The sequence below is a fragment of the Neltuma alba genome, unplaced genomic scaffold (assembly GCF_004799145.2).
Source record: "Neltuma alba isolate B1F8T4 unplaced genomic scaffold, ASM479914v2 tig00010300_pilon, whole genome shotgun sequence".
Classification (NCBI taxonomy): Eukaryota; Viridiplantae; Streptophyta; class Magnoliopsida; order Fabales; family Fabaceae; genus Neltuma; species Neltuma alba.
In genome coordinates, this window is record NW_021635216.1 from 419,616 (window position 1) to 441,421 (window position 21,806).

The following is a 21,806-nucleotide window of genomic DNA, read 5'->3' on the forward strand; positions in this document are numbered from 1 at the left end:
TTAAAATTCGAACAATGGCGGGGTGACATTTCAAAACTTCTAAGGTGATATTAAATATGAAAGAAGCTTTTGAATACTTAGTGTTTCTAAGTAAAAATTTTTGGAGTAAATTTGCACCAAGTCTTATCATATATCAAGAAAAAATTATATCACTAAATATTTTAGGGTGTTTGATGTATCTTAAAAAATAATTTAGGATGCTAGATGCATTTTCAAAAAACTGGCAAAGAATGACCAAAGACCTTGGAGAGGGCGAGACTTGCCTCTTATGTTGGGGGCTCCTGTGGTTTGTGGACTATTTTAATGAAAAATGATAATGGGAACATAAACGGGAATAAGGATTACTAGCATGAAATAAGTTTGGTGGGTGAGAAAAATGGTCATTTATGATATTTAGAGTTGGACCAATATAAAAATATACAAGGTATTTAATGTTCATAATTATTAGCATCATTTTTAACTGAATTAATAAAAGTAAAATATTCAATTTTATTAAAACTATTTATTTGTAAAATACTTGATATCGAAGGACAAGCATAGAGGTCATGTTTGGTATAAGGTATTAAAGTTTAAAGATTGGGAATGGAATTGGAAATGGGATTTTTTTTTTTTGGTCAAAGGAATTGGAAATGGGATTGGATGTTGGAGTTGGTATTGAGTTTTAAAATTATGTTTGGTATGGGATGGGATTAAGAAAAAAATAGTAAGAAGGTATTTAATGTTCATAATTATTAGCATCATTTTTAACTGAATTAATAAAAGTAAAATATTCAATTTTATTAAAACTATTTATTTGTAAAATACTTGATATCGAAGGACAAGCATAGAGGTCATGTTTGGTATAAGGTATTAAAGTTTAAAGGATTAGGAATGGAATTGGAAATGGGATTGGGCATGGGATTGGAGTTGGCATTGAGTTTTAAAATTATGTTTGGTATGGGATGGGATTAAGAAAAAAAATAGTAAGAAGGTATTTAATGTTCATAATTATTAGCATCATTTTTAACGGAATTAATAAAAGTAAAATATTAAATTTTATTAAAACTATTTATTTGTAAAATACTTGATATCGAAGGACAAGCATATAGGTCATGTTTGATATAAGGTATTAAAGTTTAAATGATTGGGAATGGAATTGGGAATGGGACTGGGCATGGGATTGGAGTTGGCATTGAGTTTTAAAATTATGTTTGGTATGGGATGGGATTAAGAAAAAATAGTAAGACCCAACTCAAACGAAATTAGGAAAAAGACATAATTGCCCTGGTCTTCTTCCGTTCTTTCACCTTCCAAAAATTCATCCCCGCTGGGCGGCTGAGCACCCATCAATAGAATGAATCAGAAAAATATAGGGAAAAAGGGCAAAGCAGAAATTAAAATTAGAAACGTAAACCGTAAAATTGAAATATTAGCACCCAATGCAGAATCGTCAATGGCATCATACTTGGATGTTCATAGGCTTCAATTTTTTTAATTCATTCAAACTACAAGGTATGGGTTTTAATTCATTTGAATCGAAGATTTTGTCTGCTTCATTTACCAAAGGGGTTTGCCATTCTGGACGCAATCTTATTATAACCACAAGGTTTTTGTTATTGTAATGGAAATTGAAGATCGAAACGCTCTCAGACACAAGAAATGGAGAAGACGAACTGGAGATCAAAGATCGAAGCCCAGATTGAGCGGAGAAGGATGAAGATTGCAGAAAAATTATGACGATGTAGAAGATAAAGATGAACACTATTAATGGAGAACACAATCTGCAAAAAACACTGGGCAGATGAACCAGTTCGTGATTCATGATGGTCCAAAGAAGGAAGACCGATATACATGTGGCGGGTGGGTCAGGGATAATTTGGTCCAAAAATGTTCAGTCTTGGGATTGATTTTCCAGTACCAAGGGGGCCAGTGGTATTGAGCAATCCCACAGAAAGTGGTATTGAGCAGTCCCGCACTGCTCAAGTCTACATACCAAACGTTATAAAATCACCAATCCCAGCACCAACTCTTCCAATACCTTGTATCAAACAGGGCCATGGTGCCAATGACCTTTCAATCTTTCAAGAAATTATTGATAATCAATATTCCTGGAATCTTTGCGTGTTTTTGCCATTTTTTGCTCTCTTGGACCGTGCAAGTGGCCCGATGACCTGGTTAATTTGATCCTGCGGGGACAGTACAAGTCAGGCTTTGGAACCATCGCGGGCTAATGTCAACCTTGCCCAATTGGAGCTTTCTTTTTTGTGTTGTCGGTGAAAACAACTTGTTTGGTAATATTTTTAATATTTTTATGCTCTACATGGACTTTTTATGATTTCTTTTTTTTAAAATTTCTTTTGAGATTTTTAATTTTTTTAACACTTAATGTTAAGTAAAAATAATAATGGTTCTTAAGTACATATAATTTTAAAAAATGATTACTTAATTTCATAAGAAATGTATTCCAAATAGGGATAATTATATTTATTGTCGACGAATAAAATTATTTTTCACATTTTTTACAAAGTCTTTTTGAGTTGGCCTGGCTTGAACATTTAGTTATCGAATAGTCCCAACTCTCAAACAATACTCCAGGGTGTACTTGAATTTAAGCCATTAGAACATGAGTGAGGAAAATCTCTCGACCAGTGACAGCGGAGTGCTAGAGGAAGGAGGGTCGGGCAAATGTCGAGACAAGAACGTGAGAAGGGGAATAGGGATAGAATGGAGAACTAGGACGAAGACTCGAGTAAGAAGAGGAGACAAACTCCTAGGAAATCAAGAGCGGGTTTTACACGATGAGAAAGGAAGGAGGGTCATTGATGACGCTTAGAAGGATTACCGATAGCCTGAAGAGCTATTTCATTCAAGTAGATGAGGAGAAAGACAACTTAAGTGGAAGAACGTGATGATGAAGACTGCCCAAAGTTCGGGGTCACGCAAGAAGAGTGTGAACGATGGTGTGCTCCCTGGCAGAAGTCTCTTATCGTGAAACTCCTGGGCAAGACGCTTTTCTTGCGTGTAATGAAGACCAATCTTGAACGAATCTGGAAGACACCTAAACCCTTCGTTACAATGGACATTGACTACTCCATGGTTTCATTTGAAGACGAAGATGACATAAATCATATCTACTAAGAGGGGCCTTGGATAATCACTCATAGGTACTTGAAAGTGCAATGGTGGGGCCCTAACTTTGATCCTTAGTGTGTGGATGTCCAGAAGAAGATCGTAGCCTAGGTCAGAATACCGCTCCTTCCTCTAGAGTTCCTTAACACAGAAAGATTATGAAGAATTAGAGGACTGTTGTGCAAGACTTTGAAGGTGGATATGATCACCTACACTGGCAAGTGAGGTCGCTTCGCCGGGATCTGTGCGGAGCTAAACCTATCGAAATGATTGAAGTCCTTAATTAATATTTTCGGCAAGCGTTATATCATCCAATATCAGTGCCCACATCTAATTCGCTTCTACTACTGCAAATATGTGGACACCATGAGGATGCTTGCCTGGATAGCAAAGATAACCAAGACAAAGTGGGGGCTGTCATCAGCAATGGAAAAAATGGAAGTGGTACAGGAACTGGACTGAGGAAAAGTCGACTCTTGGGAAGTGAAAAGCATGATAAGGGAGACCAGGTGGCCCACTTGAACCTAGCTAGAAGTGACACTCTGAAATGTCCCCGGCAAGATGCCGACGTTGGAGCCATCTAAAAGGCTGGAGCAATGCTGCAAGTGGAGTAGTTAGTTGCGCGGAACCTTGTCCAATAGTCGAGAGGTAGGAGATTTGAAAATCATGCGAGATCTTGGTCCTCACTAACTCAGTGTGAGAAATTAGGAACGTGACGCAATGCTAGTGAATAAGAGCGTGATAATCGTGGGAAAAGGGAGGGATTCCTGAATAGGAATGTGATAAACAAGGAAAATTAAGATGGATTTGGAGGGCCCTAATCCTTTGGGAGAGACATTAAGAATAATATGAAGTGAGCCTTAGCCCACCAGATCTTTTTTGTTTTTAGCAGGCGACCAGTCCCTTTGAAACATTCAATATGCTTGAAGAATCCCAACTTGCCAAAATCCATGTGCACTAATTTGAACCCACATGAAAACGCAAGAGACCAACCCATGCAGGATGACGAGAGTTTTGGGAAACAAGATGACTGCTAAAGCCCAAAAAAATAACAACACAGACGGCAGAGATGGCGATTTGTGTAAAATTTCAAAATTTAGGCCTAGAAGTGTAAGAAATAGCCTAAAATAGATAAACTACTAGACCTCCTTTTGGCAGGAGTCCTAGAAATTCTCTAGAAGGATAGAAGCATTTTCAGAGACTAAATTGCAAAGTAAAAGATTTCTGGGATCAAGAGATAAGAAAATTAGAGGTTATAGTAAAGTCTTTAGGCTAAGAATGAGAAATAAGAATGATTATGGGCCAGAAGTCATGTTAAAGACCTTAATAATATGATTCTTGAGAATAAATCCTAGTAGGGACTAAACCGTAATTTTGAAAAGTTTCTGATCGGAAAAGATAATGATGAAAAATACGTCCAAAATTCCAGAAAAATTTCATAAAATGGGAAATAAGGTGTCAAGGCTCATTTGAGGTTAAAAATGACAAAAATACTCTCATAATGAATTTTAAGAAATTTCTAGAATTCTGGCTAATTATGATTTATTTAGTCAAATACAATTATTTGAAATACAAGGAGACCTCAAATAATTGGATAAAAATGAGGATTAATTAATTAAGAAGTTAAGTGAGTTTATAAAATTGGTTTAATCCTAAAAAGATGAAAATGTTGGCTTTAAAAGAATTTAAAGCCTAATTATTCCAATTAAGGCACTAATAGGGAAATTTTAAAATAAGTACATACAGGAAGAGTTTGACTTGAGAAAAATTAAAAAAAAATAATTAAAGGGAGTTTATAGAGTAGATAGAGGAATTTTTAGAGCAAGAAAATTGTTAAAAAACATTTGTTGAGATTAAAGTATTACTTATGACCAAGGAAGACAAATCCAAGTTGACTTTCTTTGCTTTTCATTAATAGCTCAATTAATGTGTCATTATTGCACTAGGTAAAGTTATTCCAGTCTTCCAGGTAGCCAAAATTATGAAATGCATATGATAAAGTGGAATTTTGCATTGAACCCTTGAAGCTTGATAGAGAAGTTATTCTTTTCTCTCTTTTTTCCTTCAAGGCGCCACATATGCAAGGGTAGGATTTGAAATTTCTCAAGAAAAGGCTTGTAGAAACATGTGATGAAAAAGGGAATAAAATAATAAAGCTTATGGAAAGACGTCTCCTCTATTTCAAGAAAGACCACATAGGAGCATAAGATTGTGACATCTAGCCCTTTTAATTTTTGTCAACTTTAAGGCAAAGATGGTAATTTTAAAGGATGGATTTCAAATTACATTCCAATGGAGTTAAGAATACACATGGGAGAGCTATGATGATACCTCATCCATGTAATTTTAATCAAGTTTGATGGCAAAGAATGAAGGGTTACTTTGGGAAGACATTATAAATACACCTTTTGTCCCATCTCACCAATTTTAACCGTGGGGGTGTGAATAATAAATTAGAAAGAGAGTCAAATAGTAAAGTAGATTTAGAGGTAGAACAACTTTTAAGTTAAGAATTGACTTTTGTCACGGCTGATATTTTTGAAATTATCGGTCCAAGAAGGGCAAAATGGAAAAATTAGAGAAAAATTTCAAATTTTTTTGAAAAATAGTAAAAAGATAAATTAGAGGATTTGGAACCATATTTGAGGCCTTGGAGGTAAAAATAGCATGAAAATAATTTATTACAGAATTTTGTATAAACAAAGGTTTTTTCGGTAAAAGAGTGAAAAATTAGCTAGAAACAATTATTTTAAATATGTTGGGCCTAAAATTATTTGAGGATTTATTTGACTTTATAAAATTATTTTCAGGCCTTGAAAGTGGTTTCAGAGAAAATTCAATATAGATAGTTAGAGTTAAATAGGTTCTAGAAAAATTCAAGAGATCTTCCTATATTAAAATATGATTTTAGATGGGTAGAAATAAATTTTTGGAGATTCAGAAATATTATTGAAAATTAGACAAGAATTTTAGCTGATATAGCAAAATTGGGTGAAATAATGTTTGGAAATGAAAGGTAATACTCCTTCCTTATTTCTCCCGCCTATTGGGCATTATTTTGGGCAAAAATAAGTAGTAAATTTGTGGCCCAAGTGGTCCACATGATTAAGGAATAAAATATTACAAATTAACACATGCTTTTATCCTCAACATCATGACACCTTGGAACACTTGGCTCCACCAAATGTTTTGCAGCTTATTGAAGGAGACACATGGCCTTTTCATCAAGATTTTTTGTGGACACTTAGAGGGCAAAGAGGCCAAAATGTTGGCCTATATGTACCCCCTTCCATGCTCTTCAATTTGGTCATTTTGGCACCTTAAAGGGGCAAGGTTTTACTGCATAACACATGATTTTATCCTAAACATCATGACACCTTGGAACACTTGGCTCCACCAAATGTTTTGCAGCTTATTGAAGGAGACACATGGCCTTTTCATCAAGATTTTTTGTAGACACTTGGAGGGCAAAGAGGCCAAAATCTTGGCCTATATGTACCCCCTACCATGCTCTTCAATTTGGTCATTTTGGCACCTTAAAGGGGCAAGGTTTTACTGCAGAAAAACTGGTCTTTAAGGGTAAAGAAAATGCTGAAAACATCAAGGAATTATTAAGCAAGAATAAAGGATTAATCAAGGTATTTAAGAACTTTTAATTGACTATGTTTCTAGCTAGTTTCAAGTAGAATTTGGTGACAAAAGTCCGAAGGTACATGCTGTCCAAAATTTTGAAATATTAAGGAATGATTAGGGAAGGATAGAAACTATGATTTAGAGCTTGGATTGACTTGCTTGGTTGATATTTTGATTGATTTTTGGAAGAAACTTCAAATTTCCTATTTAAGGAAGTATTTTGGCCAAGCTTAGTTAAAGGGGTTGAGGTTTCTTGTTGGCTTAGCTTGCTTTATTGTTTGAAAGGAATGGCTTTACCAAGATTTGGAAATGAGATTAAAGGTTGGTTACCTGGACTTAAGAAGGTCCGTGTCCCTTCAAGAGGACTTCTTCGCACTAACCAACTCGAGATCTTAACCTAGTGACACACGAAAGATAAGATTAAACGACTCGGCTCACTGTTTTAGTTTTATTTGATGATTCCAATGAGTTTAGAATGTGTTTTTGTGTGGAAAAACACCAAGAGAAAGTATTTGAACGTATTGCAATTAAAAATGGAAATCCTAACCCTAATATGCATACTATTCGGCCAAATAGAGATGGACACCCTAGGGTTTGATTTTTGATGTTTTGATGCTTCCAATGGATTTAGAAGGTGATTTTGTGAAGAGATATAAGGAGAACATGAATTTGGAAGCATTAAAATTGAAAATGGAATTTTAAACCCTAAGGTATTAATTTAGCCAAGAGGAGAAGTGGTAGGAGGAGTTGGATTTTAATGAATCTAAGTTTAAAAATGGATTCTACATGCATGGAAAATTATATAGGAAACACCTATGGGAGTTATGAAAAAAGTGATAATACTAAAAGCCCAAATTAATGAAAAAAGAGGTAAGGTCTTAGAAAGAATTGTGTAATTAATGGTATGATTGCTTTGGAACACTATCATTCTTGTTGTTTGATAGGTTAGTTTAGCAAGCAATTGGAAGCCTAAGGACTTGGAGAAGAGGCAATGTAATTTGACTTAGAGGTAGCATGTAATTTACAATTTTAATATTGACTTGCTTAATTACTACATAATATGATTCTTTAAATATATGCCATATGGTATTTGAAATTGTTTGATGGTAATGTGGTTGATTTGTTTGCATAATGTGCCTTAGCATGATCCATTAATATATTGATTTGGAATGACTCGATATGATTTCTCTATGACATAGAGATAAAGAAATATTTTATGGAATTGATTGTAATATATCTTACATGTTTAACATTATTGTTGTAATTTCTTTGCTACTGAGATTTCTATGAAATCTAATTTCTCTCTATGTTTAAATAACACCAATAGTACCAAGCAAGTAATGTGGCCAAGGGCAAGGAGGTGGTCTCACATGAAGAGAAATAATATTGAATTTATATAGAACTTTATGTACAAGTTTTGTAATATTTATGGATATGTGTTTGGATGACCTTGAAAGGTTGTAAATTATAAAGAATTACTTGTTATATACTATGATATATGGCTAAACGAGGTTTGAGTGGTTATGATTTTATTTGGACAAGTTATACATAAAAAGGGATAGAAGTTGACTTAATTAGGGGTAAAGTTTGATCACATGAAATTTGAGCGAATGAAAGAGTTTGGATACAAAACTTAACAGTTTAACAGTTCATATTTTTAGTTTTAAAATGAGTAGTATTTCATAAAATTTATAGTTTTGTACAAAAAGTTATGCTCTTCCAAATTTGGGCATAAATTCTGAAAAATTGGAAAAATTACCAAATGAAGAGTGCACTTTGTTGTTGAAACTGAGCACACAAGAGTTGAGTTCATATTTTGGACATATTTTTTCCTTAAAGAGCTCATTACAAGCTTCAAGTAGGACTTAGAATCATGTCAGTTCAATTTTTGTAGAATTAGTTATGATTTTTCAAAATTCGATAAAAATTTGGTTACATTGAATAGTAACCCAAGAAATTAAATTTAAAAGTTCAAAATTTTTCAACTTAAGGTCTTGTAAAATGGTTCCAATTGCTCCCAATTGATGCAAAATTGGGTAATAAAGTGAGGTGTGACAACTTCTCCCCCATTTTATGAAGGATTTTTGTTCAAGATAAGAAAAAAGAGAGAGGACGACAAAATTGAAGAGCAAAAGAAGGAGAAGGAAGAAATAATGTAAGATCAAGTTTCAATACAATGTAAGGATGTGAATTTAGATGTTCTTTAAGTTGTCTTTTGTATTGTTAAGTTGATTATGGTTTTTAATAAGTTTTTAGAAGCATGAAATTCTATGGAGAGGTGCTGTCTAATTGTGACGAAGGCATGGAAAAGATTACTTGAAGTCAGATTAAGATTTAAGAGGTAGAAAAGTATGTTATTCAAGTGGTTTTCATGAAAGTTGAATGAGACCAACTTCCCATAACTTTATGAGAATTTCAGCCAGACTCAGGGTTTATGTTGAGGTTAGATTTTGACGATTTTGATGCTTTTAATATGTTTAGAATAAAAAATTGTGTGGGGTAGAAGAGAGAAAGTAAGTTTGGAAGCATCAGAATTGGAAATACAATTTTTATCCTAAAAAAGTGTTTAACCATGATGAGTTAAAGGGGAAAGGAGTTAGATTTTGTTAATTTTGAGATTAAAAATAATTCTACATGAAAAATTATGTAAAAATAGTATGTGAAATTGATTTTAGTTATATTGGATTGAAAGTCCAAAAGTTAGAGGCTATTGTATGTTTAAGAGAGCTATGAATGAATGTTGCTTGTCATTATAAGTCTAATGAGTGAATGGCATGATTTGTTAATGTATTTGGGGTCATTAGACATCAAGAAAGAGAAATGGAAAGGTTTACCAAGCAAATTACAAAGGTTGGTTGCAAAGGGAGTAAGAGAAAGAATGCGACAAGCTAAAGGTGGCAAACCTTATCCTACTCTTATGTGCTTGGTATTTGCTTGCATGTATGACATGCTTGTTATGTCTATGTGACCTTATGAACTCATGTATTGTGTATATGATAATACTTGAAACATGCCATAGGCCTATGTGATTTATAATTAATGTATAATAGTTTCCAAACATGTCATTATGTTATCAAAATGTTAAGTTTGCAAGTATGTTATAAATGCCAAGCTATGTCATGATATTTGGGTGGTAATTGTTTACTACTAAGATTCTCTTAAATCTCACCCTTTCTTAACTAATCATAATATGTTTTATGAGCAAGGAAGAGGAATGCAAGATGTGGAATCTTGAACAAAGAGAAGAATTTAAGAAATGTATTATATAGTATTGTGTAATGATATTTCCTTATGTTGATGTATGTTATGAACAATGCCGTTAAGTTATGTAATGATGAATATTAAGAATAACATGTAAAACAAAGTATGATAATGCAAGGGAATATTTATGGAATGTTTGAATGGATGCATGTGTAATAAATGTTGATTATAGCATATTATTCTCATGTAAAGGGGATATACACTCCAATAATGGGCAATGAGCTTGAGATTGAGTGAAAGTGATGGAAATGAATGATTCTACTCTTGAACTTTTACTAGTAACTAGTGCACATCCCAACCTTTAAAATGAGTAGTAGATAACCTAAAATGGATATATGCGCTAGAAGTTATGGCTGCTTATAGGGCAAAAAAGCTGTAAAGTACTGTTTTAACTATATGAATAGTATCAATTCATGTATTTTTCTGTACTAAATGACCAAGTAAATAACCCAATGAATATTTTTTTCTTGTAAAAAATTAAAATAGCTTTTAAATATAGAATTGAATGATATCAATACGAGTTTTTTATTTATAATTAGTTATGAATTTTAAAAGTTGGATAAAAATCTAAAATTACCAAATGAATAGGTTCGGAGAATTCAAATGTAAGATTTTAATGTACGGGCTTAATTCAAAGAGGACATTGGTTACATGAATCTCAACTCACTAAACATGAGGTCTATAAACAAGAATTCCCTTCACCAAGGTCTTCAATGAACTACCTCTTCTAGAATTGTCAGGGTACGAGGTCTAACGTCTTTATTGCACTCATTTGAGAAAAAAAAAAGAGGTTTTATAACTTGGATATATGTGCTCTTTTCAAAACCAAGGCTAGTAGAGAGAAGCCTGCTCTATATATCAAAAACTAGGTTTCAATTCTTGAGAATGGCATAACATGTGACACTAACTAGTTCGGTCTTACTTCAACAATAGATCAACTACATACGATGGCTATGGATAGAGGAGTTAGAGGAGATACTGCTCCAAGAAGAAGTTTTATGAGCTTAGAAAGGTAAGTGTGACTGGCTTTTCTTAGGAGATAAAAATACTAGGTACTTCCATGCAAGAGTAAATAGGCATAGAGGACGAAGCAGAAATGAAGCTATTCAGGATTAAAGTAGAGAATGGACAAATGATTCGACTAAATAAAGAAATTTTTAACATATTTCTTTTTGTCAATCTTTATAGATGACAGACTTGAGCATGATTGTCCCTCACATTGAGGATCACTTACTAATATGGCTGTCGAGACTTGCAAGGAAGAGATAAAAATAGCTGTGATCAATGTAGGGGTGCTAAAATCCTCAAGGCTGGATGGTTGAAATGTATTATTTTCCAAAACTAGTAGGGGGTCATAGGCCAATCAGTGGTTGACATGGTGTAGATCATCTTTAATGACCCCTCAAGAGTGAAAGCCATCAATCATCCTTTAATAGTCTTAATCGAAAAGAAAGAGAAATAGGAGACCATTAAAGACTTCCTACTGATCAACTTGTGCAATGTGATACATAAAACCATTACTAAACTAGTGGTCAACAGGTTAAAGCATAGTCCCTCACATATTATTTCACCTAACTAGTGTAGCTTTGTTTCAGCTTGAACTAGTTCAGATAACATCATAGTCACATAGAAAGTGATCCGCTCAATGAAGAATATGAGAGGAAATAAATGTTACATGGCTATAAAAATTGACTTAAGAGAAGGCTTATGACTGAGTGAAGTGGAGTTTTGTTGCTAAGTGTCTAGGAAAACTTCGCACTCTAGAAAACTTACATGTTGTGACCATCTTGTGCATCTCTATGCTATGCAAATTCTTTGGGAGGGGAGCAAAGCCAAAAAATTTCATCCCTCACGTGGATTGAGGTCGAGGAACCCACTTTCCCCTTACTTTTTTGTCATATGTATAGAGAAGCTTGCCCACGCTATTTAATAGGAAGTGACTCAGAAATGGTAGAAGTCTATACTACTAGGTAAGAATATCCTATTAATTTCATACCTTTTTTTTTTCCTGATAATCTTAAGATTTTTGCAGAGGCCAATATAGAGCAAGCAAGTGTCATTAAAAACTATCGTGAGAGTTTTTTGTGCTATTTCGGGATAGAAAGTTAGTTACAATAAAACAAAAACATTTCTTTTCCAAGAACATGAACTATATAGAGAGCATATTAGCTTAGTACAGAGATGGGCTTTTCTCGAACCTCATATATGGGGAAATACCTTGTTGTCCCTTGTAGTACTAAAGGGTATCCAAAAACACTTATCAGTACATAGTCGATCGAGTCAAAATTCGTTTAAGCAGCTGAAAGATCAATAAGGTCTCCCTTGAAGGCCGCAACAGGCTAGTTAAAGCTATCATCAATGCCATGCCTACCTATGCAATGCAAATAGCTTATATCCCAGACAGCACTTGCAATGAGCTAGAGAGTAAAACTTGTGACTTCATATAGGGGTTGACAAAAAACAAATAAAGGTTGAATGCTATGAAATAGGACACTCTTTGCTCAGAAAAAGACAAAGGTGGTCTTAGTATGAGGTATATATAACAACAAAACATAGCTTTCATGGTGAAATTAGGATGGTGGCTAGTAACAAAAGCATGATACTTTATCAATGAAGATAATTCATCATAACATACTTATGGGGAGGATCTTTTCTCATCCATAAATACTCACATACCAGGTTCAAACATGTGGAGAGGAATTAAAAACAATTAGTGCCATGTGAACTTAAGATTGGAGACCACTTATGTTAGTGATGAAACACTACAGATTCACTAAAAATAGAATACAAGAGGGGTGCTTATGTTAAAGTTAGCTTACTTGTCCTTAAACCCAAGCCACAACACTACAAAGAGTGGATAGCATAACTTATGGAAGATAAAGGCCTCCCAAAGATGCAATATTTTCCTATGAAAATTAAAACATGATAGATTGAACACCAACACTCTAGAAAATGGAAGATGTCTCCATGAAAATAGGAAATGTGATTAGTGTGAGGAAGTCCAAGAAGTTTCTTTACATGCTATTAAAGATTACAGAGAAGTTTGAAGTGTTTGGGAACCTCTAGTTAAACCACAATACAAGGACCATTTCTTTAAAATAAACTTCCATGACTTGTTGGGCTTAAACTTCAAGTTGAAAATGAGCAACTATGATAGAGATTGGAAGAGGGTTTTTGCTATTATGTGATGGCTCTCTAGAAAGCTAGAAATGAGTTTATACTTGGGTTCAACCTAATATCTGATTGCCATCATCCCTCAAATGAAGGCAATCCTAAATTTCTTTAACCAAGACTCTAAGAAAGTGGGAAGCATAAATTTGAGCTTTCAAGATAGGTGGTACCCTAGCCGAATGTTAAGTGACCTCGTGATTGACTTAGTTGTCAAAGTCGATAGAGCCTTTTCTTAGTGATAATGGAGAACTACTTGTGGTGGTATTCTTAGACAACGTCATGATCCCCTCGAAGGCTTTATGTTCAAACTTGAAAATGGGGTCATCTGATGGCAGAATTATAGGGATGTTTGATGGGCCTCAAAAGAGTATAGGATTGTGGAGCCAGGAACTTCATCCTGAAAAGTGACTTCATAGAAACTCTTTAATTTCTTTGCAAAGACTTTACCAATACTCATAGGGATAGGGACCTTATTTGAGAATTAAAAAACATGCTCCAATAGCGATGTCACATCCACTTGGTGATCATTGACAGGGAAGATAGTGCCCAAGCTGACAAGTTGGTAAAATGAGCGTTAAGCGAGGCCATGGCTCTGTAAATTGTTGGCATACCCTCCCTCACTAGACTATTCAAGGAAGGTATCAACTAATAAAGAATGAAGAATGAAGATGATAAAATTCTCATTAATAACAAACAAAGGAGACTACAAATCTATTAAGAGTAAATAACAAAATGACCTTTGTTACCCTTTCATTAGGTGAGGATTTCACAATCCCACACACTTAACCAATACACTAAAACCCTATATATACACTTTAGTAATCAATTAACTCATACAAAATGTTAACCAATATAGGATCTTAACTAAGTTTGATATCTATAACACGTTCTCTCAAGTTGATACCTCTTGACTAAGGTGCTTAACTTGAATAACACAAACTATAGAGGTGAAATGAAGAGAGTAGAGAGAATTAACAATTTCAAATTGTCAAAAAAATTGGTAAATATGATATCTTTAGAACGCTGTTTCACAAAGGAAACTATGCAAACAACTCTCTTTAATAAAAAACTGGAAGGTTTTCTTCCCTTCGACTTCACTAAATTTCTAGTGAGTTTACACAGCAAAATAATTTCTTACACTGCCCTCTTTCATCTCTATCCTTGTAACTTTGACTTGTCCTCCTTTCCCCCCCTCTTTTTAGCTTATTTGCATTCACCAATAGTTGCTTAATGTTGATAGTGATGCCGGAAAGAGTTTAATTTTATGATGGTCAAATGGTGATCCTAGATTATTAGATATTGAAATCTTATCTTTATAATAATTTCTAATTGGTTCTTTTGTCACTCTGCTATTCATATAAACTGTCATAGTGTCTCTTGTCCCCCTGCCTATAGCTATTATGTTTTACATAATCCTCTAGTTGCATCTAAAAATGCTTTGAACTAAGCAGCTATTATTCCAAATCTTGCTGGAAAACACAAAAATGAAATCATCAACCTTTGCTAGTTTATTAGGAGTAATGACTAGAATATCACCATTAGGTGGTGTACTCATCTTTCCAAGCATATCTTCTAATCTTAACTCTTTTTATAAATGAAGTTCCTTTCTTAATTTTTGAACCAAGTTTCTCCGCATGCCCAGTATATAATGTCACATCTCCTTGATTACCTTATCATGTATCAATTAGAACCATTTAAAGTCATTTCTCAAAGCTTAAAAATGGAAAATTTTCAACTTTAAAATTTCCATTTTTGAATTCTGTATACTATTCATAGAATTTTGTGCCAACTTTAAAAATTCATAACTAAGTATAGAAAAATTGAAAATAAGTAGTTCCATGTTATTCCTTCTCTAAGGGAAAAATATTCATTGGCCTCATATCCATCTGAAACAGAGCTAAAAAATTTGACAAGTTGCACTGTTCATTTGGTTAACTTTCGAATTTCTAGTATTTTCGTCCAATTTTGAAAGGGCATATCTCTTAGCATAAAACGCCAAATTTAGTGATCGACCACTTGTTTTAAAGTCAAAAATAAGATCTATAAGCCTGCCAAATTTCAAGTCCAAATTCTAGGGGTGAACAAAACCAAACCGAAACTGAATACCGAACCGAACCGAACTTAATTCGGTTTTTTCGGTTCGATTAATTCGGTGTTCGGTTTTTTTTCGGTTTTTATTTTTAAAAAATTCGGTTTTCGGTTTTCGGTTCAGTTGGAATAAAAAAATTTCGGTTTTAACTGAAAAACCGAATTGTATTAGGCAGTTGGGCTATTATTCAGTCTAAGTCCAAATATCTAATAATTCTATCTTAAAAAAATAAAGCCTAGTTTACAAAAACTAAAGCCTCAGGCCTAAAAGAAGAAACCCATACAGCTGTACTCTACTTCCAATCTTCCACTGTCACTCCTCATCGTCAAATCCCATTCCCAATGCACCTTCACAGCTTGCATCAAGGCATCAATCACTCAACCGTGGAACTCTAGAAGCTTTCACTCTTGGTTCTTTCAATCTCCATCGTCATTCTTCAAATCGCATTTTCCCCTTTTTAGTCTCATGCTTCACATTCGCCGTTGCAGACTCACTGTTCTTACTCTCCAGTTTTCGATTGTTTGTTCTTTATATACTTACTCTCTTGGTGACTCGATCTACCTTCTCTCCCTCCTCAATTCCTTTCATCTCTGCTATTAGATTTTTTGCTATTAGATTTATAAACTTGTATTCTTATTGCTCTCTGCTCTTTATATTTTCTTATTCGTCCATCTTGTCGCCTCTGCTTGTATGTTCTCTGCTGGTTATATTTTGAACTTGCATTCTAATTCCTCTTAGCCTCTTGATCCATCTGTATGCTGTGAGATTGGTTGCTTTTCTATTAAATAACCGAACAAATAATCTAACCGAACCGATTTATTTCGGTTAATTCGGTTCGGTTGGTTGGTAGCGTTCGGTTTTGGTTCGGTCATGAAAATATGACTATTCGGTTATTCGGTTAATTCGGTTATTGGTAATAACCGAACCGAATAACCGAATACTCACCCCTACCAAATTCATTCATTTGCTTATTATTTTATGTGACACAAGATTGCCCCTAATTAAGGTATCTTTATCCCCTAATGATACTTTTCTTGCATTTTATTTTCCTTTTCTTTATATTACTTCACTTAACTAGTCCAGCATCGATAGTTCCAGCAATATGGCACATCATACAAATGGACATAACATAATATCATCCATAATCCATTACAATATTATGATAAAGTTCATCAAATATAATACATGACATTCCATAACATCATGAAAGCCATAATGTCTCTTTAGCCCAATACCAATTCCTTGCCCTTATCCATAGATGAGTCACTTCCTATCTGAGACATAAATTGACATAGGAGGAATGAGATTTCATAAAAATCTCAGTAGAATTGAACTATAATTCTTATGTAAATCAAGCAAGATATAATGTGACATGCTTTAAAACTTCAAGACATCCTCAAGTAGTATAAAATCATGTTTTGCATCATAATAAGAGAGGAACATCAACACTTTCACATTAATATGTTTCCATGCATTTGGCCAAAGCACAATCCAATGTCATCAAATCAATAATTATCACAATACAAGTTTCTCAACAAAAGCAACCAACATAATCACATTAAACAAGCAAGATAAATATTCAAATTATAATTCAATGCTACCTCTTAATACTTGGATAATTTTGGCCTCCTTGATGTACTTAGCCTCTCCTTGTTTTCTTCTCTCAAAACCTATCAATTCAAGTATAATTGTAATCCACATTAACAATTACACAACTTAAATACAAAACTTTAACCTTAACCTACTTAATTCTCTCATTTTCTTTGATTTTTAACAAAATTATTCCTCCTTTGCAATCAATAATCCCTTGGCTCATTCCTACACAATTTTTATTGTAGAATTCAAATATCCAATCAGATTTTTAGGAATCAAACTCCTTCCTTATCAGACAGCCTTGGTTGAATAGTGGTATATGGTTTCCAAAAATCCCATTTTTGATTCCAATGATTTTAAACACTTCCCTTAAGCATATCCCTACACAAAAACACATTTTAAACCCATTGAAATTATCAAATTAAGGTGAAGTAATCTCTTGCACCATGAACCCCTCTTGGCCGAATTGATGCTTAAGAAAACCTAACTTTTATAGGCAAAATTTTCTACCATTTTCTCCCAATTTTAGATGCCCAAAATCCCACCTAAGGGGGTTACTTGGCTGCCATCCAATGCCAGACACATTCAGATTTATCCAAGTGTCTATTCACTAGATTATTCCAAGATTTATCCATAAAAAATGGATTTTATTTTAATTAAATGGCAGGGTCCAGAATCATGAATTTGGGCTTTCTTTAGGCTTAATGTGGGGCCCACAAATGGTTTATGATGGCCCAAAAAGATGACTTATAAACCAAATTACAATCCCAAACCATTTTGAAACTTTATTAGTTACTATTCACTAGTAACATTCCATAATTTTTGTAGGCCTCCAAAAATTCATGCCTCTCCATGAAAAATTCCTTTTTTTATTAAGGATATGATTTGAAAATTTTTAGAATTTTTCTTGATGTCTAACGATTTATTTTGAATATTTTCTGATTAGGCCTCTATTAGTAAAACTATGGGAAATAAATTCCCTAAAATTAATTTCTAAGCTTTCAAGGCCTAAAAATAATTGTATAAATTCAAAAAAATATTTAGATAATTAATCCATATTTTTTTAGAATTATTGAGGCCTCTAGCTAATTAAAATAATTATTTTCCTCCCGATTTCACTATTTTCCTGAAAAATCTCCTTATTTAGGAAATCCCATCATAATTTATTTTCACATGATTTTCACCTTTAGGGCCTCCATCGAGGATCCAAAACCTTTAACTTATATTTTTTTTTCCATTTTTTGGAAAATTTCTATAATTTTTCTCAAATTTTTCCATCCTGTCCTTCCTAGACTGATGATTCTGAAATTGCCAGCTCGAGTCCTATCGGGGTTTCACATCAAAAATTGTTTCATCTCTTTGTCTACTTTCTATATTAGCCTTCATCCCAATTTTTAATTCCCCATGTCCAAATGAAATTTCTGGGATGTGACAATTCCTCCTTCCTTAAATAAATTTTGTTCTCGAAATTTGGAAACATACCTCATATAAATGATTCTGGATATCTGGCTTTCATGTCATCTTCCTTCTCCCAAGTAGCCTCTTCTCGAGTTAGATCCCTCCATATTACTTTAACCATTGAAATAATCTTGTCTGTAGCTACTTAACTTGTCGATCAACTATTTTTATCGGTTTCACCTCAAAAGTGAGGTTATCCTATAGCTCTATGTCTTCATATTCTAGGTTATGAGAGGGATCTGGCTGGTACTTCTTTAGTTGAGAGACATAAAAAATGTCATGAATTTGACTAAGATTAGGGGGTAGGGTCAATTTGTATGCTACTGGGCCAACCCTTAACAAAATTTAGAAGGGTCTGATAAACTTAGGCATCAATTTATGAGCCTTAATCAACCTTTCTACGCCGATAGTTAGAGATACTTTCAGAAAAGCATGGTCTCCAACTTCAAATTCCAGAGGCTTTCTTCACACATCGGCATAGCTTTTTTGTCTACTTTGCATCGTAAGCAGCCTTACCGAATTATCTTGATTTGTTGTGAGGTTTGCTCCACTAAATCCGGACCAAATGTTTCCCTTTCTAATTCTATCTAGCACAATGGGGATATGCACTTTCTCCCATATAGTGCTTTATAAGGAGCCATTTGGATACTAGAATGGTAACTATTGTTGTAAGCAAATTCAACTAGTGGCAAGTACTCGTTCCAGTTTCCCTTAAAGTCTAGGGCACAAGCTATTAGCATATCCTCCAACATTTGATAGTGCGCTTTGTTTGTCTATCAGTCTGAGGATCATAAGCTGTACTAAAGCCTAGCTTAGTGCCCATGGCTTCCTGGAGTGCTTTCTAAAATTTAGAGAGAAACCATGGGTTCCTATCGGATATGATCATTTCAAGCATTCCGTGCAACTTCACAATTTCCTTGATCTATATTCGAGCCAATTTTTCTAGCTGGTACTCTTTCTTAATCACTAAGAAATGAGCTGACTTTGTCAGGCAATCTACAATCACCCATATTGTATTAAAGCCTGACAATGTACGAGGTAATCCCATGATGAATCCATAGATATACTGTCCATTTCCACTTCAGAATGCTTAGAGGATGTAGGGGTCCTGACGGCTTTTGATATTCTGCCTTTACCTTTTGACAAGGCACTTTGACATGTAGTCCGTCACATCTTTCTTCATACCAAGCCACCAGAATGATTCTTTAAGGTCTCGATACATCTTGGTCATGCTTGGATGTATGGTATATCGGCTCTTATATGCCTCCTCTAGGATTTGCACCTTAACCTTTGCTTTAGGGGGAATATAAGTTTTTCCCATGTATTTTAAAATTCCTTTCGAGATTATTTCATGGTCCTGCATCTCATATCTCAGCACCTTAGCTCTAAAGATATTGGCTAGTTGATCACTTTATTGGGCCTTTCTTATTTGTTCCATGATTTGTGCTTCAGCTTTTGAAATTCCAATTTGGCCTGCCATTAGTTGTATCTGGCCAGTAAGATCCCAATCTCAGATATTTTCAATTAACTCCTACTCCTTTATCATTAATGATGCCACCTACACTGTCTTCAGGCTCAATGTATCTGCTACTACATTCACCTTTCCTGGATGGTACTTTATCTGATAACCATAATCTTTGAGCAATTCTATCCATCTCCTCTGTCTCATATTGAGTTCTTTTTGGTCTTGCAGGTACTTGAGGCTTTTATGATCACAATGTAATTCTATAGTTGCCCTATATAGATAATATCTTTAGATCTTTAAAGCATATACGATTGTTGCTAGCTCAAGATCATGTGTGGGATAATTTTCCTCATGAGCCTTTAACTATCATAAGGCATAAGTGACCACTCAACCCTGTTGCATTAGCACACATCCTAATCCTTGCTTACTCGCATCTACATACACCATATATGGCAACGTAGGATTAGGAATTTTTAGCACAGGAGTCGTGGTCAACTTCTACTTCAACTCTTGGAAGCTAGCGTTACACTTGGCATCCAATTGAACAGTTGATTCGTAAGCTTAGTTAGTAGTAGAGAAATCATGTGCCTGCCAGTCCCAAAAAGCTTCTCACCTTTGTTACTATCTTAGGCTGTTCCCAATTTAGTACAGCCTTTACCTTACTTGGGTCCACCGTCACTCCTTCTTGGGTAATTACATGACCCAAGAATTTAACTTTGTTCAACCAGAATTCACACTTCCTCAGTTTAGCATACAATTGCTTTTCTTATAATGTGCTTAATCTAATCTGCAGATGCTGTTCATGTTCCTCTGGTGATTTAGAATACACTAGAATATTGTCAATGAACACCACTACAAACTGATCTAAGTATGGTCGGAAGATTCTATTTATATAGTCCATGAATATTGTAGGTGTGTTTATCAACCCAAATGGTATCACTAGAAATTCATAATGTCCGTACCTCGTCCAGGAGGTAGTTTTCAAAATATCTTATGCTTTGATCCTTAACCGATGATAACCTAACCTCAAGTCGATTTTTGAGAATACAGTGGCTCCTGCCAACTGGTCTAACAAATCATCAATTTGAGGTAATGGGTACTTATTCTTGATTATGACTTTATTCAGTTCCTGTTAGTCTATACACAATCTCAGGCTATCATCTTTCTTCTTCACGAACAATACCGATACACCCCATAGAGATACACTAGGTTGTATGAAGCCTTTCTCTAATAACTTTTCTAATTACTTTTTCAATTCTGCCATTTCATTTCGAGCAATTCGATAGGGAGCTTTTAAAATCAGATTTATTCTCGATACCAAGTTGATTGCAAATTCTATCTCTCGTTCAGGTGGCAATCCACTAATCTCTATTGGGAAGACATCGGGGTAATCTTGTACCACTGGTATATCTAAAATTCCTTCCTCTGTTTCTACCTTCACCGAGAAAAATATTATATAAACTTGGTAACCCTGTCTCAACCATTTATCTACCTGAGCCACGGTGATCAAATTTAATGTTACTTACATATAAGGGGTCAACTCTTGGGTAGGAAGGATCAACGTTTTGTTTTTACAATCAAGGAGGATATTTTGTGAAGATAGCCAGTTCAAGCCAAGGATAATATCAATATCACAGAAAGGAATGCATATAAGGTCTAATGTAGTGCAATAATAGGCATACCGAACAATACAATTTATACAAATAGCAAAAGTTAAAATTTTAGTTCTAGTGGGAGTGGAAACACACAAATCATATAGTAATATGTCAACAGTAAGACCTAAGCTCCTAGTGCAATCATACGATATAAACGAGTGGTTGGCACCCGAGTCAAACAATGCATCCACAAGGTAACCATTCACAGTAATCGTATGTTGGATCATCTCGGGTGACTTATGAGCCTCCTCTTGATTGAGGGTAAGCACCCCGCCCTGAGCCTGAGGTCTACCCATGCTGTCGGCACTTTGTGGGCACTCCTTGGCAAAATGTCTAGGCCTTCTACATTTGTAGCACATGTTTTGACCCATAG